The sequence below is a fragment of the Aedes aegypti genome, chromosome 3, assembly GCF_002204515.2.
Source record: "Aedes aegypti strain LVP_AGWG chromosome 3, AaegL5.0 Primary Assembly, whole genome shotgun sequence".
Classification (NCBI taxonomy): Eukaryota; Metazoa; Arthropoda; class Insecta; order Diptera; family Culicidae; genus Aedes; species Aedes aegypti.
Genome location: NC_035109.1, coordinates 337,939,740 through 337,956,311, shown reverse-complemented (window position 1 = coordinate 337,956,311; position 16,572 = coordinate 337,939,740). Strand labels below are relative to the sequence as shown.

The 16,572-nt window shown below is 37.3% G+C and overlaps 1 protein-coding gene across 1 annotated transcript in view; it reads left to right on the top strand.

The window, feature by feature from the left end:
* The window catches only part of LOC5575535 (myosin-IB), a 146,612-nt gene that overhangs the window by 9,911 nt on the left and 120,129 nt on the right, over positions 1–16,572 (top strand). The window contains exon 2 of the mRNA XM_021852953.1: positions 1,642–2,083. The gene's annotated coding sequence lies outside the window, so the exon portion shown is untranslated. The remainder of the gene's footprint in view (positions 1–1,641; positions 2,084–16,572) is intronic.

Sequence of the window (16,572 nt, the reverse complement as noted above, 5' to 3'; positions counted from 1 at the left end):
TGATCACTTCGTTCAAAAAATTGAACTGGAACGCGAACTGAACGCGTTCAAATGCATCACTATATGAAAGTATATTTACCAAACTGTGTTTCAACAGAAACACCTAAAGTTTCAAAAACTTTAGTTTCAAATGATGAAAACAGTAGATGTTTCATACGCCTACGAATGATGATTGCAACTCCCCCACATGCCCCATCAAGTCGATCATTACGATAAACAAAAAAGTTAGGATCTCTTTTGAGTTTAGATCCAGGTTTTAAATACGTTTCGGTAATAACTGCTATATGCACGTTATTAACCGTAAGAAAATTAAACAGCTCGTCCTCTTTACCATTCAGAGAACGAGCATTCCAATTTAAAATATTTAAATTATTATTTGGATCCATTAGAAAAACGTAATCCAATAACAATTTGATTTGTAAATTTTACACCTACTTGGACTGCTTCAGTCATAGTGGTGGCTTTGAACATTGCATCAATCATTAGATTCAATTGTTCAGTTAGAAAATTAAAATCAGAGGCAGACATGTCATGTGATTTCCCATTAGAATTTCCGGTAGACGAAGAAGTGGAGTTACCTGTGGCGGTAGGGTTTTTTCCATTTGATTTGAAACAAGTAGAATCGGTACCCATGGATCGAACAGGGGGCAAAACACTCGTTGCTAAGGGCAACCCAAAACTACTGTAGAAAAATGTTCTATTTTCCGTTGCATTTCCCGCATTTACTGCCTTCAATGACACTACTGATTTAGAGAAATTCATGTACCCAACATAGGCTACTTGATGAGATTCACGATTTTAAACTACTGTAGTGAGAGAGCCTCGTGATTTTCGCGAAATTAAGGTGAAGATAAATCGAAGCCAAACCTCAAATTTTCAAGAGCACGGATCTGGAGAACCAAACATCCGTTTGAGCTGAAAACCTAATCGATTGGTCACTCGCTGGTGGTGACCAATCGATTAACTTTTCAGCTCAAACGGGTGTTCGGTTCTCCAGATCCGTGCTCTTGAAAATTTGAGGTTTGGCTTCGATTCATCTTCACCTTAAAGCCTACTACTATTACCATTCCCAGCCCTGGATATATCTGTTATGTATAAAGTTGGTTGACTAAAAAATAAAGCAGTGCTCAACTAAGGTATAATAAAGTAGTTTTTCTAGATGTGTAAAAAGAGAATAGTCTTATTTTGTCAAACTTTGTTTTAGAGAGCAAGGAATCCTTACCAAGAACACTTCTTTTTTCGATTTGGCTTTCAAATAAGTCATCCTTGTAGCATAAAACATGTAATGTTTTAGTTTGTCAGTCACTGTATCAAACTGTGGTACGTCACACAAGTCAATCATCGATTGGCTACACTCTAAAACCTCACATGCAACAGAGACGGCAGTTGATGTGGCAGACGGAGCCACCTAATGATTCGATAAATTTAAAGATGATGCCGACCATCTGTGTGGAAGTGCTCTGCGATGCTGTGTTCGGAAATTTGTCCGCTAATTTGTGCCTGGCTAAGGTCTTCCAAACTGTGTGTTTGCGTTTGGTATCAAATACTGGACTGTGAAGGCAACTTCTCATAGAGCGTACCAACAAAACACAGAGCGGAGATTGTATGTTTGTCTTTTCCGATCTTACCGGCGATATATAGGTCAAGAAAACCAAATCATTCGAAGTAGCCGGTAGCGTGGCTCGCATGGGAAGAGCGACCGTAGCCTAAGTGCAAGGAAAACATATCGAACTGCACAAAAAAACCGAAACCTTCTCGAAGCTAGCGGAAATTGGGGGAGTGGTGAAATAGTACTACCAGTCAGTCGGTGCCAGAGTGTGGGATTATTACCATTTGGTGCATGACATTCCTGGCCAAAAGTGTGCAAAAAGTCTAGTGAAAGGAACCACCAGCAGTAGCAGCAGCAGCAGAAGTGGGGCTCACCGAAAAGAGGCCTGTGAACTATTTGCGAATTCGGACCGGCTTAGTTTGACCGGTCGAAGGTATTGGATACGCTTGAACGCGTCGGTACACACGTGGATACGCCTGAACCATAGCGGTAGCGGAAAGCGATACGGATTTGGATTAGACAGACTCAACCAAGGTAGGTCTTGAACCCGTCGTCAGCTTCGTCAGTTTGGGTTTGGTTTGTGAAAAAAAAACTAACTATGTTTATTATGTGTGGAAGTGAGTGCGCCTTTGTTGTGAATGAATGACGAATTATGGGGCCATTGTAAGTGGACAGTTATCGTTTTGAGCAATGTGGGACGCTCTGGTAAAAAGTTGTGAAAGAATATACTAGCCCTGCAAAACTTGAATCTTTCCTAAGGGGTTTCCAGGTTGGAATCATATCATTGTTTTACTATACTCAAAGATTTATTCTAGGTCAAATAGTCATAACCTGAGCCATTGTAATGTTGCATATTAAACTAAATGACGAACCCTAGTAAAACGTTTGTTAAATTAACAACACGGAATTTATCAATTATGAAATTTCTGATGATTATAAATGTTTATTTTACCAAATACATCATCGCTCAATGTCAATCACTCGTGATTCATTGGGAGCCTTTCTTCTGTGCTATTTTGAACTGCTCTGGAACTAAATGGAACGACGTACATTAGGGCGATTCAAATTTCAAAAAGGTTCGAAAAACAAATCTCCCATATGTTCCTTACCATCCTTGTCATAGAAATAGTGTTCTGTGAAATTTTCAGCTTTCTAGGAGGTGATTTAAAGGTAGCCCGAAGACAACGTAGGTTTATATGGAAATTACTAAGGAGAAATTTTGAGAAATGTTCCAAACACTAACTCTGCTATCCGTCGGATTAAATACCTCTCTTCAGCAAACTTCTTTATTATGGTTTGAAGAATGAGTTTTTACTATGGGATAATGGGTTTTTACTTACATTACAGTTCTAGCGTGTTTGGAACATATCTCAAAATTTCTTCATAGTAATTTCCATATAAACCTACATTTCTTTGGGCCACCTTTAAATCACCACCTAGAAAGCTGAAAATTTCACAGGACACTATTTTTATGGTAAGAAGCATATGGGAGATTAGATTCTCAAACATTTTTTTAAATCTTAAACCGCCCTAATGTACATATACTTGTGACAACACTTTTGACTTAAGTTTATTGCTCTTTGATTATGGCAACTGAAATAGTTCATATAGCGCATTTTTAAATTCAGTCTCATGATTCATAGAAAGCATGTGTCACATTTGAAAAGCTTTCATAAGGCACTTGAGCTCTTCATAACGCGCAAAAAAGTCTACTTATAGCTCTTCATAAAGCTTAAGTGCCTCATAAAAGCGCAATTTTCACAATAATTGTGATTATCCGTTTCATTTCATGAGGTTTTTCTTTTGATGTTCGTATGTCCAGTACAGTTTCCTGAGTGCAGTAATTGTATATTGTAAAACGTTGATTGAAGCAAGATCAGAATGACACATTTCAAAAGGAAGAAAACTGTATTATGTCTGTTTTAGGATCTGCTGCTAAATATATACCGTAGACGTACCAAAATTGCGGAGTTAATTAAAATTTAAAATCACAAACTAATTAAAAAAAGAAAACCTTGGAACTTTGAAGCAAGGGTAGATAAACGGACACTACCCTGAGCTTCATTTCCCCGAATTCCATTACCCAGAATTCAATTATCCCGATTGACTCATTACCCCTAATTCCATTACCCCGATAGACCATATTGCCACCTCTGATTAAAAAAACATACTCGGCAAAAACGGGTGTCTGCTTCCTATGTACTGTCAATATTATTATTGGTTTTCAACGATATTCCTTTTCCTCTATATTTTTACTATAGTCATTGTCATTGAAGCTGTCAATATTTTCTTATGGACATAAACTTCTTTTAAAAATTGGTTGTTCTTTCTCCTTATGCTGGTTTTACATTACCATAATTCATTGGAATTGTATATATTATTGGCATGGAAGCTGTTAATGTTTTCTTTAGGAAAATGATCTGCTTTTTATCGGCGATTTTCCCTTATTTTTATATATAGCTGTTCTTTCGAGTGATATTGCAACTCTACTTGACAGTTTAATACTAGCCCTAGTAAAATTGGAGCAAATGTCAAACTAAAAAGCAGTTTTCGTCATACTTATTGACAAATCAACAAAAATAAAAACACACAGCTGATTTATTTCGAGAATAAAAGGGTTGTGAATTAATGTTTGTTTTCGATTTATCAATTATTATGAAGGAAACATCTTTTTCAATTTTGGCATTTGCTCCAATTTCACTGGCCCCTTAAAGTGTTTCTATTTTCTTTCTCAGTTCTGAAGACCTTTTTCAGAAGATTCATGGTTTATTTTTCGAATACTCTCAAAACCAAAAATTCATGTGCTCTTCTGAAACCAAACTTAAAGATTGAGCCAAAAACAATAACATTCAGACGTGGCGCAAGCGGCTTGAAGATGAATATGTAAGTTCTAAGGTATGACCTTCAGTGAAGTCTTTAATTACTTTGTCGTTCTCAAATCATTCTCTTCAAAATCAAATTTATGAAACGGTTATAGAACATCAAATTTGTCTCTAATCAAAACAAGTTATAATTAGAAATAGTTTTCTTCCAAATTTTCCCCACTTTATCGAAGATATCATCTCTGTTTGGGCTTGTTCACAAATTTCCCGCTGGAGCAAGCGACACATCCAATGGACTAAACACTACTCAATCCCAGACACTGCCCCTAATTCACCCAAAAGTCATTTTTCTTCTACTTTATGCATGGAGAATGTAAAGGACGTGGTAATTATGGACTTTAAACGAAAAAGTCGGAATTTAGTCTAAAAACATCGCGAAAAGGCCACTGTCCGGCATTCGCAGCATCCACAGTTCGTTATGACTCGCTAAACTGCAAACTCAAAAGAACAGCTCATGTTTGAAAGAAGGTGAAGTAACTGCCCATTAACCTATGGTCATTTTTTCGGAATTTTGTCCACACAAAAAAATTAAAATTTGTATGGACTTTGGTCTTCGGCCAAACCCCCCTTCCGCCCATAAATGACCACATGGTTCATGGACGACCACCAATCTAAATTAATTACCCCATATGTTATGGGATGCCTCTCCAGCGATATGCTCAACCTCAGATGTGACAAGTAATAATGTTGGTAATATTATTATCATCAGCCTCAAACACATTATTTGGACGAGCCTATCTTAAAGTATTTCCTCGTACTTACTTCACATTAACTTCTTTGGACTAAAAATCATTGTCAATATTAGTCCCTTTTTCCAGTCAATTTGACTTGTCCTAGACAAATATTTCAAGCACTTTCCGTCATTGATTTCGGAATTTTCAAAAGCAGTTTTTTCGTTCAAAATCAAGAAAATTTACCGGAAAATGTGTTCACTGTATTCTATTCTCCAACTGATACACAGTGAACACATTTTCATCGAATAATTTTCAGTTTTGAACAGAAAAACTGCTTTGGAAGTTTCGATGATGACGATGATTACAATGACGGACCGTTGAACGTTAAATGTGAAATGTGTGAGAAAAATATATATATTTTTAATTATGCCAGATGGCCGTTATGCCAAATGGCTATTATGCCAAATGGCCATTATGCCAAATGGCATTATGCCAAACGGCATTATGCTAGATGGCATTATGCCAAATGGGCAGGCTTCCGAATTCTCACTCACTCTCACGATAATGATTTATCCCTCACAGCAATTTTCAGCGATCAGCTGCCTTGCGATAGCGAAAATAGATAATTGCACATTTCCGCAGCTGTGAGAAGTTTGTTTTCTCTTTCTCCGATCCATGGAGAATTTTTCCTGTATCCATCGCCACGAGCAGCAGTTGCTTTTATGCACCAAATTATCCACTCCTTGCGTCAAGTAGGTGTGGTAGCATGGTTAGCGTGCACGCATCGCGGTTGTTTTTAGCAATGTTCTAGGTTCGAATCCCGTCGCCGGCACTAGTTTTTGTTTATCCACATAGTGATAATTCTCGGGAGCAGTTGGTGAGCGAAAATATGATGGAGTGAAAAACAAATTATCCACAGAGTGGAGTGATTTTCGGTTATCCTCCATCGAACATTAGTGTGAGCGATAAAAGATGTTCACGCGAGAAAGCGAAAAAAGCATTCTCCTTACGTGCGAAAAATCGTAGATTTCGCATCATTGATACGAAAATTCAGAACCCTGCAAATGGGGTAGAGCCAACACGCCTTGCATCCAGTCGGACGGTAAAGTCGCGGTGTCCCAGATCGACCCCAGGGGCTTTGTTAGATTTCTAATTAGTATCTTTTGACAGATAGGCATATTTCAACCTCAGCTCGACCTAGTTCGATCGTAGTCAAGAATAATTGTTTGGTTGAATCGATGTTACATTCAACTAAGCGTGAGTTGAAACAATGAAAACGTTAAAAATACGTTTGGATGGAATCTCCCTTGAGGCATAAGTTCGAACCGAGTGTGGGACAAAAAATTTTTGATGGAAACACAAAACATCGCTACTTTTGTGACAGGAATAAGTTCTATCGGCCATAAAGAGATATTTGCATAACAATACAACACACTAATAGCAGTACTTTACAAAATTAAGGTCAAATAAGAAATTTTGGTGATTTGTTTTTGAGCGATCATGCATATTTCGAAGATAATATGTATGTAAATTTTATGCTATACCCACTTTGGGTTCTTGAAGTATTCCGAGTATTTGTGCATACAAAAAGTCGAAGAACTTTATGGGAAAAGTAGAGAAACTGGAAGAAGGAAACTAACACTATTTTAGTTTGAATTTGTTTCATCAGACAGCCTACTGCGTGACAAAGCAAGGTTTGTCGGGTCAACTAGTTGTATGCAAATAACAAACTGGGATCTTGTCACTTTTATTCACTTAAATCAATCTATCGTTACTCACGTCCTTGTTCTAGCACACGCTTGAGTTGTTCTACACGCTCACCAACACCACTTTCATTTAACCAAGGTTCACCTCTAAGCTTAGAATTGGGCGAGCTGGTAGTTTTTTTTTTTTTCTTTGCTGTCTTTAGAGCTCGGACCTAGTTGATCCATCTCGCAAGCTGGTAGTTCATCCTTCGTCGCTAAACACCGTTCGTCGTAGTGCTACTTCCACCTTTCAATCATCTCGCGTCCATTTGTTAGTAAGATTCCTTCTTTATTCCTACACATTTCGGTTCGCGGCACGAACCTTTGGCGGAATGTATCATCACGAAGCATTTGCGGACGATGATCAACCTCTTCTTGCATGCAGAACAGATGCTGCAGGTCCCCCCTTCCCTATATGCCCACGACCAGAGTTCTCACCTGGGTTGGTTATCTGATCTTCTTCAAGGTTGCTCGTAACCCGTCGAGAAGCTAGAGCTAGTAGTAGATGAACAGGAAGCTATGAACCATTCAACCGGGTTTATTTTATCCCTTTCTCTCTGAATCTTGCTATGAATATATGGTAGAAGCACTTATATCCGACAATAGAAATAAAAGTAGTAGAACGCTAGTGGCGTTGTTGTCACAAAATTGATTTTAATAATTATTGCCTTAAATTATGGGTTTTTATTGTTTGTTCAATACCATGTTATTGTTTTGGTTTTGAAAATTAATCTGACACTTTGAAGCCCGGTACTCACGCTGTCAGTTCGTGGCAAACTAGATGTTGGTAACACGAACAGCAGCGACATTAGCATTCTTAGGTTAATGCTTCTACTTATCCGACCCATTCATCATCATGGATCATCAGGAGTACGCCAACAATAAGTCTATTTTACACCAATGATTTCATGATGTGAGCAGTTCGAATTGATTTGAAAGCCTCCATCAGTCTGTCTTGCTGCAGTACTGAGCAGCTTGGAATTGGATCACCAACGCATTCACACGTTTTCATTCCTGAGGGTATTAGGTCTACATTTCTTTGCAAAAAAATACATGTTTTAACCTATGATTGACCTCCATTTCTAATAACGTGGGATCTTTCGCAATCTTCCCAGCGTATAGGTCCTGTCTTTCCAAGAGCTATCCGATTTTTTGCTGATGCATTTCTTGCTGAATTCGATGCAATACCTTTGCTTTTGGTAAAGCTAGAGTCTTATTTTACAGCAAAAAAAAAACGAAAAAGAGATCAGCCGTGACTCACATTGCTGCCCTGAGACGGACGATCATCTTTCGGAGGGCGACCTTGCTGCAGCAGCACGAAAAGAGAAGAGCCTTCTTCTGTTGATGTTTTGCCGAATGGTTTATTATTGGAATCATCTTCGGAGATTTGACTGATGCTGCTGCTGCTGCTATATGGATGCTTTTAGCAAAAACTCCCAACACATTCGCCGAACGCAAAAATGTGTGCGAATTATAAGCACTAATTCGTAGGTTCCGCTCGCACTAAGTGCCCCCCATTAACGGGTAATGTTTGCTAAAATCTCCCCCTCCCGGAGAAGTGTGAAGATGGAATAAGTGCATTTGATTTGGGTAAATTTACCAAAGCCGCGGCCGATGGAAGTACTTTTGGTACCGTAAAATGAGGTATCATTGATCGTTAGGACCCATCTCGCAAAAAGCTGAAATATGTACAATTTTTGGTTTGAATGTTTTGAAACTATCAATTATGCTTTTCAATCCGATATTTTTGAGTTTATCTTAAATAAATGGATTTTGTCTACGCATACATATTCAATGCTTTCAAAACAATGATTTGAATTATTCTAATTAGCCTAATGGAAGATTCATACCTCTTGTGATTTCCGAAAATTATATAAGGAAATTTTTTCTTTTATTAAAAGTTGAATCGCATAAATCAAATCCAATTTCAAGTAAGATCAATTTGGCAAACTGAGCAAATCACTGTAAATAATGTAGAATTTCTTTTAGAAATTGTCTACTTTTAGGCGTATTATGTAATTTAAATTGTATGGACAAAATCGAGAAGTCAATAAGAACCTAGATAAGACCACTATTCAAATATGATTAAAAATTTCAGAAAACAAAATGCATTCTATAGCCACGAGTTTTGGATAGCAGTACTTCTTTTAGTAATGTAAAACTTGCAATATTAGCACTTTTAAAGGAAACTTTGAAGAAATCCAAAAGAGCTGATCAATGTTACCCCGAATTATGGTCATTGGTTTTTCGACGTGATTGCCAGCTGATTTGACCTTACCGTTGGTTGGTTGGTTGGCCAATCGATCAATCGATCGATTGACGTCCACCGCTTTCTGCTTCCGATGACCTACAATCAGCGACGATTGAACGGGTTGATTTTCATGTCGCAAACAAAGATCGAGATTAAGATGCGCCTCTCAAATGCAACTAGTTTCACCGCTCGCAAACTGGTCTCTGAACGGTAACTGGGTAAATCTATGTTTCAAACTCCTATCCCAGTGGTTACCAAACTGCGTCTTTCTTTGTTAGAAGTATGTTCTTCAAAAATTTATAATTAAATTTATGGCATATACATCGAATTTGCAAATATGGGGGCCTGAAAACCACAGTCTTGTTGAGGTCTTTTTATTTTTTAGATGTTTTAGAATGGATTAAACATAATTTTCTTAATAACTAACTTACAAAAATAAAAAATACAAAACCTCATAATTTTAACTTTGGTTAAAACACTTCTATCTATGGGTTACTTTCAAATAATGAAGCGAACTGTGGTTTGAATTTAAAGAATATATTTTGTTTTTGTTATTTCCTACATCATTGTTGATCACATGCAATTTGAGTGTTTCCATAGAACCTATTCATATTCATAGATTCGCATGATCAACTAGGTTGAGGACCACTGCTCTATCCTCACCATGGTAAAACAGTCGGTGTGACATAATGGGGGAGACGCACTGCCAGATGACGGTGAAAACTGGACATGTCGTCCATCGCCATCGTCGTCGTTCCCGTAACACAGTAGTGGCAGAGTCGATATTCCATGTCAAACCACTTCTGGGCTTGAGTTGAAAGAGATCTGGTTCCATGGCTAAAAATGTACTGCATGTACGCACGATTGCCATCATCATCCGTGCAGCATGTATTTATGTCTTATTTTTTTATGTGGTTTGAGCATTGGAACACTAGCCATGCTGGGTGAGTTCAAATGCGTTGCGTTGGGTTGGGTTGGTAGGTTTGTTACCACTGAGTCAATATCTATTCTTTGAACAAACGGACTCTTATTGGCGCAGTAACTTGCTACTCGATATTTTTATTGATAGGTGGAATTTTAAGATTTTTGCGAGACGAATGATCTGAGATATTCGTAGTGTTTGCCGTGAATCGCAAGTCAGTCCCATCTGTAAAAAGTAGGCATTGAGAAAATAGGGCTGTGAGGTTTCCAATATTCAAAAAATTCCAGAGGGTTGGAATCTGTCCAAATCTAAATGAAACTTACAAAATTTGCTTTTCACTACGATATATTTCTGAGAAAAATATAAAGATGATCAAAGCATGGTTCATTTTTGGGTTACACGGTGCGGAAATCTGTAATGGGACTGATATGCCGTTACTTTTCATTATGGGTCAATTTGACTTGCTGTTTTTTCCTACTTTTTCCGAACAAATCTCATTAAGGCAGCTGAAAGAGCATTGGAAGATATGTTGTAAACTGAACTTAACTCAATTTGAACGAAAATGCAGATGGGACTGACTTGCGATTCACGGCAGCTGTAGGTGTAGCAAATATTTTTGTTACTATAGAGCATTTCACATTTACTACAATGCTCATAAAAGCATAACTGTATAAATTTTAGAGGTTTGGTCAAACCTAAAAACTTGAAGAATACAAATCTAGAGAACCAAACGGTGGTTTGAGGTGAATTTTCCCATCATTGAAGTTGAAAAACGCGTCCTCGAAGATTGATACTAATTCATCTCGAGCTTTTTCAACATATCTTCCAATGCTCTTTCTGCTGCACTAATGAGATAATATTAGGAAAAAAAAAACAGTAAGTCATATTGTCCTATAATGAAAAGTAATCGCATATCAGCCCCACTACAGTATTTCGCACCGTGTAACACAAAAATGAACCGTGTTTTGATCATCTTTATATTTTTCTTGGAAACATATCGTAATTAAGACCAGATTGTGAAAGTTTCATTAAGAATTTTTTGAATATTCGCATGGAAAACAAGTTTGGAAACTTCACAGCCCATTTTCTCAATGCCTACTTTTACAGATGGGACTGACTTACGATTCACGGCAGTATACCTCTGACAAAATTTTCAAAAACAAATCCTTAGACGAAACGTTGATGAGTTAAAATCATTAACAACATATATTTCGATACCGGAAGCGGGTTTGGAATGTTTTCAATCACATAAAATCATTTAATTTAATAAAAACTTGGCATAAATCACTGAAAATGTGCAAGCTCAAGTGCTACATGTCATTACGGAGCTGATTTTATTTTACTTTATAAACTTTATTTTCAACATAACAATCCTATTGTTTGAAAGAACATAATTTCTGGTGTTCGAAATATAATGTTCATATGTTCTTACTTAACGCAAGTATGGTTAAAAAGCGTATGTTTGTTTCTAAGAATTTCTACGGGCCTACAGTTTACGTAGGGCGAATGACTTCTTGGAAACTTGGAATTTATTCATAACCCAAAGAAGCTTTAAAGTCAACCAATGATATGGAACCAGGGACGAAAATACTCAATCTACCCTCGCCTACATTGATACTTGCTGGGTAGAATCTTCGTTGATTTTTATTTGTTTTTATCCTCACCTTGACAACACAGCATAGATTGGCAAAGCGCTTGCGCAAGATTGTCAGTTTCCTTTTAACCTGCTGCTACTCAACCGCTTTTTGATAATTAGAAGTAAAAAATGATATTCATTCTAACCAGCTTGACTTTTTTACATTCCGCTTCGGGAAGTTGTAATTTTTGCACGAGGCACACTAAAGACGCGTCAATATAATCCATTCCGTGCATCGGATCCTTCATTATCCGTATAGCAGCATATTTTTTAAATAATTTGAACCTCATTGATAATCAATTTTCTAAAATTGATACTCTTCTGCTTCTGATAATCAAAAACACCAACGACATACGGGCATCGTTGTTTGTTTTGCCCATCTACTTTTGTGCCATCTTCATTGGTACAATCATATTGGTGGTGGTGCGGTTACTTTGATGGTGGCATAAATTCAGTGAATGGACCAATGCACGAGTTCAGAATTTTAACGTTTGAGCGGTGCTGAATTCACTCGTTGCTATGGTCACGTGAATATCACGGCTCCTCTCAAACGTTAACCAGTGAACTCATGCATTGGTCCATTGAGTATAGTGAGCATGATTTTTTTCGTCCCTGTATGGAACAACCAAGGTTTTTGAGCTTAGAAGAACTTTCGTTGCTCTTAGTGTATATTGCTGTCCTTTATTGGCTCTTCTAATCAGCTATCATGTCTCGAACAAAACCTCGTAATCAAAAGGATTAGTTGGTCATTGGTCAATTTAAAATTTAAATTTCCTGAGAAATTTTCAGTATACACTATGTCCAGAGAAATCAAGAAAATTTCCATTACGAAAAGATCATGGACCGGCCGGGATTCGAACCCAGACACCTTCAGCATGGCTTTGCTTTGTAGCCGCGGACTCTAACCACTCGGCTAAGGAAGGCCCCTACCAATCAACATAACAACTATGAAGATTTGTGAGCTAGCATCACAAAACCCTGACAAGTTGTAAGACGTATCGTTGCATTCGTGGGGCACACAAAAAGGCAACATGGCCACTGAAAGCATTGACACGCAAGTGTCTTTAAAAAGCGACTATAAAATTCAAATTGTGGCTAATGGGGCGTACCGAACAGGGGTTCAAATATCTCCTAAGGGGTCGTCCATAAACCACGTGGGCATCTATGGGGGAGAGGGGGGTCTAGCCAGTGATCACGGTTCATACAAATTTGAAATTTTTTGTATGGACAAAAGTCCACGTGAAGGGAGGGGGGTCTGAAAGTCCAAAAAAATGACCACCTGGTTTCTAATGTGAGTTTTGCACCCGCAGTTATTCCAGAGATTCTACCCCATTACCCCGAATGCCATTAACTCGAATGCCGATCGACCCATAACCCCGAATGACATTATTCCGAATCCCAATATCATGGGGAAATGTCATCAATATCACCATGTCAAGATAATTGTTAATTTGGAGAAATAGCGTTCGGGGTGAGGGAATTCGGAGTAATGGTACTTTCGGGGTAATACAATTCGGGGTAATGGCATTCGGGGAACTGGGATTCGGGGTAATGGGGTAGAGTCATTCCAGAGATTGGAAAAATTTTATTTCTCTCCTCACCTATGTAAAAAACAAAACAATCCATGTGACACTTTGCGTACCGTTGGATCGAGCCAACGGAAAATCAAGGCTACTGTGGCTGATTCATCACTATCACAGCCATTGCATGGAACAAACAGCGCCTCTAGCGTTCTAAATCTAACATTTCTATTGGAAGAATCGACAAAACGCGGAAACAACCTGAAGCTCTTCGGAAAGAAGAGATAGACGTTTGGTGTCTGCAGCAAAAATGATCCTTTCAATGAGGCCGATGTATTGAGATAAAGTAATGTAGTGTTCAAATGGTTGTTTAGGTGCATAGTTTCTTCGGCAAAGTTGATCGTTAATATCTGAGACGAGACTCGCGAAGACGGTCTTCTTTTTCTGTGATTGCGGATTTTTTCTTATTCCACTTGGTGTTTATGCCAACCATGCGCAAGCCGTTTAAACTCTCACATGAACCTCTCAGCAAAAAATGATTGCGTTTGCATCACATCGAATCATAAATAGCCGTTTGAGTGAAATTTCATGCCAGCAAACGTAGCAGACATTGGAAGTATCTAATTTTGTGTTTAGTTTTATCAGCAACTTTGGAAAAAACTACTTCGTTGACTAAGGTTGTTAATAACAGTTTATTGTGAATACAATACTTTTCACTTTTGCAGCCATAAAAACGGCGGGCTGCATTTGACGTTTCGTGACAGCGGAATTTGGGCTGAATATGACGTTGATATTTTACCTATTCGCGAGTTTCTCTCAGGTTAATATGATTGCTGAAGACGTCGAATTTCCAAGGCCTACTATTTTTTCAGTAAAAACGATTTGTTAAAAAATTGTAATATGTGAGTTTTGCTTGTTTTATTTTCAATTACTATACCATATGTAGCATATGACTATGTCATTTATTGTAATAAAGCAGGTCTGATAAATATTTACATATATATCGAACTGTTCGGTGATTCAACCCGCAAAATCTTTAGCTTTCATTTCGTCCAAAAAGATTGAAAATCGGTCAAATGGTTCAAAAGTTATAATATAAAAAAATTTTTTTTTGCAAAATCGCGATTTTTCTGGTCACCCTATTTCGGAAATGGTCACCCTAATCAAAAAACCCAAAAATACGTGTATCCTTATTTCGGATAAGGAACAAAATAGCAAATTTTCACGGAATTCGGTGACCCAATAGATCGGTTTTTCATGGAATGGCTGTATCTATATACCGATTGTTAAGGGTCATTTTTCAATGTAAAATGTATAAATTTCATACTATTATTGCGACGTGAAAAAAATCGAACAGGAAACCGTGCTAAAATCGAGAGGGATATATTGAAGCGATATTAAAACGAGCAGTGATAAAATCGAGAAACTACTGTACATTTTTTTTCTAATTATAATCTAACCAATTGAGTATCAAAAGTAAAATTAGAATGTCGTTCAATTTAATTTACAATGATGGGAGGTTTGGAAGATTGATTTATAATATGTATTAAATACAGATAAATTCGTCCTTTCTTTCAATCTTTACTCTTTTATGTTTATATGAAAGATTTAAGTAATACTTGATGTCGATGAATGACCTCAAATTTTGATCGATGGTGTACATAAGATTTCAGGACAAAAATGTTTTGGTTTAAATCAAGTTTTGTAAAAGAAAATTTGGAAGGAGGTTGCAAACAGGTACGGTTGCTGGACTCTCCTCCAAATCTCTAAAATAAGCCTTAATTTTAGGCTATACTTGAGAAAATGTTGCTGATTCATATGAAATTTCAACAATATCCAAAAACAATGTATCATTGCATCTGGATTCTTCAAACTTATTATATTCTTATATAAACAAAAAAATAACTGAGACCCAATCATAACAATCGGCCAAAAATTGGCGTATTTTTAAGCATGAAACACAAAAAGTTAATCAAAAGCATATCCTGTCTACAAATTTTGCTTTACTTTGAATGAGAAACTGATTACTACTGAAAAAACAATATTAAGACTCTGAAATAAATAAAAACTGGTTATTATAATGATATTTTTTTTGTTTTAAATGTTATGTGATATGCAGTATCTGTTAGAGTGGTTCAAAAATCGTTTTTGCTCCACACCGTTCATTCGATTCAAGATCAAATTCTGAGTGTCCTCCCAAAATTTGAGCTCATTCGGATGGAAAGCCCTTCAAAGTTTATATGGGAATTACTATAGGAAAAGCAAGCATATCATTCAATCGGTCATAGTGTTTGTCCATGTGCTTTTAGGAATTAAAGCTGTTAAGAAAATGTAGATTCATTCATCAGCTACAGCTTTGCCGAAGACCGTTTTCAAATCGGACGTCTCAGTAATTAGTTATTGCTTTATATCCAATCGCAAATTCTTCTACAGTGCTCATTTATCTTCTGAACAGGCAACATTGCTGCATCTGGCGCGAAAGATAGCATACAAAATCATGGCTACTATGTTTTACTGCATATATCCAGTGATACCAGCAGATCAGCCAAATTATAATAGCTAAAGCTCTTCAACTCATATCAAAATCACTATGGGATGATGAGTTTGTACTTACATTGCACGTTAGGTTTGGAACATTTTTCAAAATTTCTCCATAGTAATTTCCATATAAACCAACTTTATCTTTGGGCCACCTTTAAATCGCCACCTAGAAAGCTGAATTTCACAGAGCACTATTTATATGTCAAGCATGGTAAGGAAGATATAGGAGATTGGATTTTCAAACATTTTTAAAATCTGAACCGCCCTAATGGTGAGCCTATTACCGGAGCACCTTCCCTAGCTTCATTATTATACATAACCAAAGGTTTTCAATTCAAAAAAAAAAAAAACAATAACAATTAGTGTGACGTCCGATTTGATAACGATCTTCGGTAAAGTTGTGGCTCATGAATAAATCTAACAGTATTAGCGTAGTACCGTGCACCCCCGTTAATTTGAACGGTACCTCATGCAAACCATCGGGGTTCATTTTTAATTTGAATATCTAGTCACCCTAGAAACGTGTTTCTGGTTACCTCTTTCACTGTTTTGTTTTGATTCTGCGTTCCGTTCCACAGTGTTCCATCTCATTTCACTCCGTTCCATGGGCTAAATGACGTTTGAACCATTTTTAATCTGAACGATGTGCAAATTAGCGGGGTACAGATTAAAAAGTGTTCAGATTAAATGAGGTCAAACCAACGGGGGTACCCGGTACTAACTTTCAAAAGGGACAAATGACCTTCAGGTTAAAGTCCCCCTCAAACAACAACAACAACTAACGCTCAAAGCGATATGGTGAAACACTAAAACCCATAGTAATTTTCAGCGAAGTTTGAGAAGTTTGTGCAG